The 10,000-nt window shown below is 37.0% G+C and overlaps 1 protein-coding gene across 4 annotated transcripts in view; it reads left to right on the forward strand.

The window, feature by feature from the left end:
- The window catches only part of LOC135223652 (neuromedin-U receptor 2-like), a 908,589-nt gene that overhangs the window by 345,937 nt on the left and 552,652 nt on the right, over positions 1 to 10,000 (forward strand). The gene's annotated exons all lie outside the window — the stretch shown is intronic.

Consider the following 10,000-nt stretch of genomic DNA (forward strand, 5'->3'; position numbering starts at 1 on the left):
CTCACAAAGGGGATGATAGTTGGCTCAAAATGAGATTCACGTAAAAGCTGGTCTTCGAAATCTTGCGGCAATGCAACACATCGGGCGCAAAGACTTGGACACGTGACTCAGGGAATCTGGAAAAAGATCCCAGATTGACAAGATAAAAAAAAGGACTCTTGCACAAGTTACGATTATTCAGTTCTCTAACACTGGGGAAGAGGCACTCTAGTGTTGAACTGAGGTATGCAATGACTTCATTTGTCTGGGACGATCACACAAGGGAAACATGCGGCCACAAGGCAGTGAGAAGAAAACAAAGGGATATTCAATTGAGTAGAAGTTTGAATTGTGAAAATGGGGAGTAAGTAGACACTAGGGGGTAAGGAACTGGCAATATGCTGTTTCACAAGACGTACCTGGATGCCATGATCAGTGGACCTTTGTAAAAATGCGCATGGGCTTTGTCTCGGTCTGGGGCTCTGGGCGCGCCAGCAGTAGCGCCTCATTAGGCCTAAGTGGTAAGGCTCATGGCGGACATCCGTCCGAGGTCATGACTGGAGCTGACTGAGGGCGATGGCAGGTGTGTTCCTTGGGTGTTGGGGTGTCAGCTTAAACCCCCAAGAGCAGGGCAATCCTGGAAACAGGACATACAGCCAGCAGAGGGTCACAGGAAAAAGAGCTTAAGACATAGGCCTAATAAGTACCAGGCTACCTACACCTTTCCCTCTTGGGATACATCCTTAAGGCTGAGAAGTCTTTTTTATTTTCCCCCTTTTAACAGGAAATTCCTATCTCTGGATGGGTTGCTTTGGTTTCCCGCCTGAAATCAGCTGATATTTGGGTGAATATGGCGGCTTATCTAGCAATCAAAAATATTTAACTAAATGCTGGTAGACGAGGAGATCAATAAACGTGGCAAATATATATATATATATAATATATATATATATATATATATATATATATATATATATATATATATATGTATGTATATATATATATATATATATAAACATGGGGGGAAAAGAACCCCCAGTATTCATCAGGTAAGCGTGGACACGAAACGGAAGGCAGACCCCATAACTCCCATACACACTCAGGCTCTTCTCTCTCTCTCTCTCCCGGCAATCACCCCCATCCCTCTCTCTCTCTCTCTCTCTCTCTCTCCATTCTAACAGGTAATGAAAATGAGAGAGTTGCATCATAACATAAACGTTTATTTACAATAACTAAATCAATTAACTAAGTAATCCAGTCTTACAGACTAACTTAAAAACAACTCATTGTCAAGTCACCCAAAAGTCCTGGGAACTCTTTAGTTCCCCCGAAATCCAGAACCGTTCTGTCAAGATACAGAACATCCGGTAAGTACACACACAAGTTAAAGACAAAGTTAATAAAATGGAACATCTTACAAGATATCAAACAAGCCACACCCCTTTGGCTAAAGTAAAGGTAACACTTACCCATTTCCAACCGGAATATCACTCACTGATAAATAAAAAAACACTTTGGCATCTGCCATCATGGCTTCGCCTTCCTCCCCGAATGTCTGTGCAAGTCTTCCATAAACTTGGCATTATGAATAGCAGAGGCGCCACACGCACATACGAAACACACAGTTCGCTAGCGCCTCACGGTTCTAGCTGCATCTAGTTTCACAAAGGCACTTTGGGAACGAGTTCATAAACTGTCGTACATTGACTCGACGAACTAAGCATTTTTGATCTCACGCCATCCCCTAGAATCTCATTGATCAGCTACCCTCAGGTCGTTACTCTGCCCTGTCCTCCACATTCCACAGGTTACAGAGAATGCACGAACAATATATTATTAATCAAAACCCTATGTCTTACAGATTGCTCGGCCTCGCACCTATATGCTAGCTCCCGCCTAGCAAACATGCTTTAATACAAAACACTGGCCGGCTTAAAACAAAAATAAGTAAAACTGCACGTCTCTGGATTATAAAATAAAGTCTTATCACGCTTTATCTCCCAATAACACAAGACGCATTTTCTCTCATATTTTCTGCATTAGGATTCTGAATATCCCATCTTCGCTTGTCTGCAAGTAGCTGCACAGACAGCAACAGGCTATAGCAGGCTGGTAGCAACTGTAGGAAGACGGAATGGCCTCCCTCATCGTAGAAGACTCTCACGGCTTCTTGTAGATCCCCAAAAAAACATGCGTAGAATTCTCTCGATCACCCATCATGGAAAATACTTGTAATCACCCACCCTGGAGGAAACATGGCAGCAACCTCTCTTCACGGCTGGTGGACGTCTTTGCTGGTGTCGGGGAACGACTTTTGGGCGTTAGTATGTCAGTCAGGTCACTGGTCAATCTTAAGAAAATTAACCCAAACATACTACCTCTATCAAACAATGATCTCAAAAAGGTCAGAAATACTAACTGAACGTCTCCCAATTAACTCCCTTAATATGACTACTAAAATGATAAGTCATTATCACAACTCTCTAAGAAAAAGAAACATCAAGTTCTCCAACTCAATTCTCCAAACTCGACATCATCAGCCACACACAATCTCAGAAATCACAGCAACTCCACGGAATCTTGCACTCACATTTCGAACTCGAATGTGCCCACAAGAGAAAAAAAAGAAAAAAATTTGTAACGAGCTCAAGAAAGAAAAGAATCACGTACCACACAGACCCAAAAATTCTCTTAAGTTCTGACAACCCACAAAATCAGTAAAAATCTCCAACTGTTAACAGCAAAAAAACCCCTTTACTGACTCAATAACTAATTACAATGAGACTTAATGTCAAACTCCCATTTACGTAAACAATAACCCTCGAAAAATTACATCTCCCGGTAAAATCAAATCTCCGTCCAAAAAAGTAAATGTTATTTAAGCTCAAATCCCCAAATCATATCTCTCATCAGGAAAAGGAAGAAAAACAATAAAAAAAGAATAAATCACAAGTAGATTTCCCCCCAATCACAAAACAATACATAATACATGTTAATAATACATAACTCCCGCGTTTATCCCAAAGAATGCTCCATGTAAAGCTATGGAATTTGCCAGAAAGCAAACTTCTCATACATGCGCTTTCGTGAAATGCTATAGCCACATTTCCAGATTATTGCAAAAAATTCTGATCTATCACCATCAGAGGAAAAGAATCAGCACACGCTCATCACATCGCCTGTCAGCAGAAAAATCGCCTGCGAGACGCATGCTCAAACAACAGCACAAAAATTGTCTAGTCAGACACATAAGTTTGGAAACTCCTGATTTCTCAAGAAAAAAAAAAAAAGGTCTAACTGACACATTCACAGAATTAACTCCAGGATATGACTAATGTGGTCAAAAAATAATTGTCTCGAAAGACTTATTCTCTCAACATGACTTTCCCATATTATTTATTTCTCCAAGAATAACACACTTGTGAACATAAAAAATGCACACACATCTCCATATGACTCGTAATGCAGTAATGCCATTCTCTAAATAGTCACGAAATCAAAAAAAGAGAACCTCAGAAATCTTCTCTTGACTCGAAAAAAAACCTCCATAACCACGAAAAAAAAGAGAGGTCACCCGCCCAAGATTAATACCAACTCCATTATGAGACACCATATTAATAATAACACCCTCCGGTTATAAAAAAATATTTCCTCCCCATTTGGTTAATAACCAACCCCCTTATATTATTCTCTTATTTCCCTCCAATAGCCACATGTCAGTAAAAAAAAAAAAAAAAAAAAAAGACACCACTCCAGGAATAGAGAATAATCACCTCTATTTCGGCAAATACAAAAATATTTACCTCTATTTCCCAATAACTCCATGTGGAAACAAAAAAACAACAGGCTCCAAATAAATATATATCTCCAAAAAAATGTGCCACTCAAGGCAACTAACTCACACATCTCACAAATATTGCCCATAATCTCCAAATATGTGTCTCCATTTGCAACAGAGATGGCTGCCAAAATAATTGAACTAAACATAGCTCATACCACTATTGGCAAATATCAAAAATTTGGCCAAAAATAATATCTCCCATATATTTATATCTCAAATATAACTCCAAAATAATGATATCTCAATTATATCTCAATTCTAACTCCAATTCTCAGAGAATAAACTCAATGTTATAGTAAAAACTATAAAAACTCACTCCATTTAGCATAACTGCTAAAAAAGGGCAAAAACTCGGCATATAAAACTGTCTAGAAAATTCTAGAAAAAATCACCCATGTGCCACACACTCATTATAACAGAATTCCAAACTCACAGTGTCTAAGCAAAGACTTACCCATATGCACTACGACATAAGCCACTAGAAAACTTAACCAAGTGCCTATCTCTCAAAAAAATTTGTCACAAATACAACAAAGGTATTGTGCAAGAAAACTCACAATTTCTGGAACACAAAATATCCAGAGAAAAAATGTAGTGCCATACGTATGCATTCAAAACATGCAAGAAATTCTCACCTATATTACTCTATAGCATCAAATAGCTAAAAACACGAACACGTTCCCGAACAATGACTCTAAGTCACGAACTGAGATAATATTCACACTAACTGGAGAGAAAAAACAAATTCAAATTCACCCATGGTAAAAAACTTGTGTCAGCTATGGCTAACTTCCAAAAAAGGAGAAAAGAAAAATCATCGGCACCATTAACTATCTCCGTAAACTCACTAGATGTCAAGCAATTATCTGCTGAAACTCATAAAAAAAAGAAAAAAAAACTAAACAAATGTGTTGTTAGTTCTTCCCATAATCACAAAAGATTTCACCTCCCTTGACAGCATTAAAACACCCACATATTAGTATAAAAAAAATCAGTATCAGAAATATCATTATCACAAAATCACCAAAAAAATTGCTATCATCAAAATCATCCAGTATCAGTACAAAAAACATCACCAATGTTAATGCTTGTCCATTCTCCAAAAAATTCAGCACAAATTCAGCAAAATCCCACACAATTCACCAAGATTCAGTCAGATTCATCAAGATTCAGCAAAAACTCATCCCGTGAATCACTGAAATATTCTCCAAAGTTACAAAAACTCAACAAATAATTAACACAATACTTCTCCCATTAATTCATTGTAATAACTTCTCCTTGAATAATTATCTGTAACTAATTATCAACTAATCTCCCATGGAAATATCTAAAATCTCTCGTAAAACAATTCTCCCGTAATGATAATTATCTTAGGCAAACCTCCCGTGACACATCTCAACGTATAATAATTATTAATAATAATAATAATAACTCTCCAAAGCAATAATTCTCTTGCAAAGATTTCAAGTAAGGGTGAAATTCAAATAGCATACAACAGTTATTGCTGAATCCTATGACATACAATTTCTCCAGCATGCAACACCCATAGACATAACACCATTGCCACACAACACAGATACAACACCAATCATCGGCATTTCAAAAGTAATTTCTCCAACACAATAAAAAAAAAATAATCTGTGTATCCCCCTTATATTTGTGTCTTTCAAGGCACAAAGAAACATATTACACATCCCGTGCAATGTAACTACTTTTCCCTCATTCACGGAAAAAAGAAAAATCTCTTTTTATTTCCTTTTCTCTTCGTCCAAGAGAGAAAAAAAAAAAAAAAAAAAAAAAAATCTCTTTTCTTAAAAAAAACTCTACGGGCATTTCACTTCATCAACTAATCAATCAGCTGATATCTTAGCATCCAATGTCAAGGCCAAATCCATCTCCCAACACAAAGAAAAAAAAAAAAGGAAAAGGGGGAGGGGGGTTCACCCACACTGAGAAAAAAAAAAATTTCTCCCCCCTGAGAACAAACCCCTCAGTCAAGCGGCAGAACAGCCCCCGAGGCATACCAGTAGTATCCCCATCTCGCAATACCCTCCCCTCGAGTGAGGCTAGTGGTACCCATGCAAACTACCCTCCCTAAGGGATGCCCGTACCCTCGCAATGCAAGGCGCCTCTCTGCAGAAATGTGCTGAGCCCTTAAAATTGTGGCCGCTCTGTGTCACTAAGCCAAATATGCTTATCTAAGCACAGTTACCCATGCATAGAAAATACACTCCTATGTTTTAAACAAAGACGAATGCATACGTACTATTACAAAACACGTGCAAATAAAGAAAAACACGTCACTAGGGGAAAGAAAAAATTGTTTGACCTCTTGAAACCAATCCCATAACCCTGAAATATTTAAACAAAAACCAACTCCTTCAAAACAATAGTTTAACACTCACCACTCCATAATGGGAAAAAAAGAACTCGAAATTCTTCGTAAAAAAAACGCGTAAAATCTCGTCGGCACCAATACACACGCGACCGGTGAGATGACCCCTAGCAACACAATCATGAACTAGACTGAGTTGCTTGTCTCACGACTCCCACCCTGAAGAATCTGGTACGGGCAAATTTGATGACCCTAATAGAAAATCTTTCCTCATCCCCCCATCCCACGGAACGGAATTTTCTCTCTACCCCTTTTTCTAATGGCCAACCATCTCTACATTGGCGTTCCTAGGCATAGAAAAGAAAGAAGACTTTCTATATCCCCTTTTAACCGTCTGCCACCACTATAAACATGGGGGAAAAGCCCCAACCCCCAGTATTCATCAGGTAAGCGTGGACACGAAACGGAAGGCAGACCCCATAACTCCATTACACACTCAGGCTCTTTTCCTCTCTCTCTCTCTCCCGGCAATCACCCCCATCTCTATCTCTCTCTCTCTCTCTCTCTCTCTCTCTCTCTCTCTCTCTCTCTCTCCTCCTTATCCATTCTAACAGGTAATGAAAAATGAGGAGAGTTTGCATCATAACATAACGTTTATTTACAATAACTAAATCAACTTGAATAAAGTAATCCAGTTCTTACAGACTAACTTAAAACAACTCATTGTCAAGTCACCCAAAAGTCCTGGGAACTCTTTAGTTCCCGAAATCCAGACACGTCTGTCCAAAGATACAGAACACATCCGGTAAGTACACACACAAGTTAAAGTACAAAGTTAATAAAATGGAACATCTTACAAGATATCAAACAAGCACCCCTTTGGCTTAAAGTAAAGGTAACACTTACCCATTTCCAAACCGGAATATCACTCCACTGATATAAAAATTAAAAACACGTTTGGCATCTGCACATCATGGCTTCGCCTTCTCCCCGAATGTCTGGTGCAAGTCTTCCCATAAACTTGGCATATGAATAGAAGAGGCGCACAACGCACATACGAACACACAGTTCGCTATGGCCTCACGGTTCTAGCTGCATCTAGTCACAAAGGCACTTTGGGAAGAACAGTTCATTATGTCGTACATTGACTCGACGAACTAAGCACTTTTATCTCACGCCATCCCTAGAATCTCATTGATCAGCTACCCTTCAGGTCGTTACTCTGCCCTGTCCTCCACATTCCACAGGTTACAGAGAATGCACGAACAATATATTAATTAATCAAAACCCTATGTCTTACATATATATAATATATATATATATTATATATATATATATATATATATATATATATATATGTATATATATATATATATATCTATATATATATATATATAATATATATATATATAATAGATATATATTGGAAAGGGAGCAGGTGTGGCAGGAAAAACAAGCAGATTCCGTGAATAGCAGTTAAATCCTATGTTTCATGACCCTTAGTCACATCATCAGGGACATCTATAAATGTAATTATCAGACATTAGAGGTGCTATCCAAAACACTAAGAGGATACGTACATGAAAAACATATGCACCAAATTAGACAAAAACTTTGAAATAAACAATTTACATGCGGAATTAAAATCACATAAAAAACGAACTAGGCCCTCGATAAAATCACAGATAATTAAAAACGTTCTGCCACTAAATCACACAAATTACAATATAAAGAAGAGAACTGAAAAAGTTAATAAGGGGAAATTTAAAACTGCAAAATACACAATAATAATAATAATAATAATAATAATAATAATAATAATAATAATAATAATAATAATAATAATAATAATAATACCTTCTTCTCGAAGGGCACCAGGACGTGCTGCTATAGGTTCCTCTCCTACTCCACTGGTGAGGGAGAGAATAATAATAATAATAATAATAATAAAATAATAATAATAATAATAATAATAATAATAATAAACACATTTGCGGAACAAACACTAACCTTTCAAAGCAAGAGCAAAGCACAAACTAAAAATTCACACAAAACCTACACACCAGAGAACCGAAAATATAAACGACCAACTAGACAATGGGACAGTGGAATAGCCGTAGTCTGGTGATTAAGAGAATGAATTTTCAATTTAATATTTAGGCTCTCAGTATCAGCAATTCTGATGATCCTTTTGCTTGGCCTATATCTTAAACCTCACTCGTATAATAGAACAGGAAATTCCTGTCTTAGAGTCAGGTTTGTGTCGAGTAATCCTTGCACTATGCGATCGTTTTTTTAACTTTAAAGATCGCCTTCAGCCCTTCATGAGATCCAACGTTATTTATAAATTCACATGCCCTGGATGTCCGGGCTCTTACGTTGGATCGACTCGGAGGTTGCTGAGGGTGCTGATATTGTAAGCATTTAGGCTTTAGCTTCCGTACAGGTCAGAGGATAAAACAACCAGAATTTTCCAATATCAGAAACCACTCTATAATATGCAAAAACTGAAATTCAAAAAGAACTTTACAATAATTGATTATGTTAAACATCCTGACCAACTAACAACGCTGGAGTCATATACATTAAAAAACTGGTGCCCTCATTAAACGGTAATTTGTCCTCGTCACCTTTGTACCTGGCATAGTTGTCGTCGCTTTTCTCTGCCAACTGTACTCATTCCATCACCTCTGATCATGGACGGTTGGTTGTTTTTCGTAGTCTCTCTTTTTATTTACTGCTCTTTTTAATCTTTTTTAAGACTTTATTTTTTTAAAATTGTGAATTCTTTGTAATTTTATATGATTGTCTATAATATGTCTTTGTATTTTATTCACAGACTGATGATGCACACAGATGTATGTGCGAAACGTGTCATATGCAATAAACTTGGCCTTTTAAATCTCGTATCATGGACTCCTTCTGGACACTGATATATATATATATATATATATATATATATATATATAATATATATATATATATATATATATATATATATAGACATAGACAGATAGATATTAAAGGACATTTGTAGCTCATATATGTATATGAATCACGGTAATGTGATATGACTTATATAATGGCTACGTGCGGACAAAAGCACTACAACACTACCGAGGACGAGGGGGTTTCATGCAGTCTCCAAAAACTACAAATACCTGAGTGCGACAGTATTTGAGATGGGAGGCGGCATAAACTTATATCCTCTTGCGGTAGTGGGGTGGGCTAAGGCTTCACTGCCAGTCCTGAATTGAGGATGTCGATGGTTCGTGCCCGTCGGCGGCGGCAATTCTATTATCGGCAAAAAAATTCCCCTTCGGTTAAACACATATGAAAATATATTAATTCCGAGGTAGAGCAAATTAGATATTAAAGGACATTTGTAGATCGAGCGCCTCAGCGGCGTGGTTGGTATGGTATTAGCGTTCCACCCTCGGGTGGTCGCGGATTCGATTCTCGGCCATTCCATTGAGGAGTGAGAGATGTGTATTTCTGGTGATAGAAGTTCACTCTCGACGTGGTTCGGAAGTCACGTAAAGCCGTTGGTAACCGTTGCTGCATAACCACTGGTTCCATGCAACGTAAAAGCACCATACAAATTTCAAAAATTTGTAGCTCGATATATGATATGAATCACGGTAATGTGGTATGACATATATATATATATATATATATATATATATATATATATATATATATATATATATATATATATATATATATACATATATATATATATATATATATATATATATATATATAATATATATATATATAGATAGATGTATATACGTATATATATATATATATATATATATATATATATATATATATATATATAT

The sequence above is a fragment of the Macrobrachium nipponense genome, chromosome 10 (genome assembly GCF_015104395.2).
Source record: "Macrobrachium nipponense isolate FS-2020 chromosome 10, ASM1510439v2, whole genome shotgun sequence".
Classification (NCBI taxonomy): Eukaryota; Metazoa; Arthropoda; class Malacostraca; order Decapoda; family Palaemonidae; genus Macrobrachium; species Macrobrachium nipponense.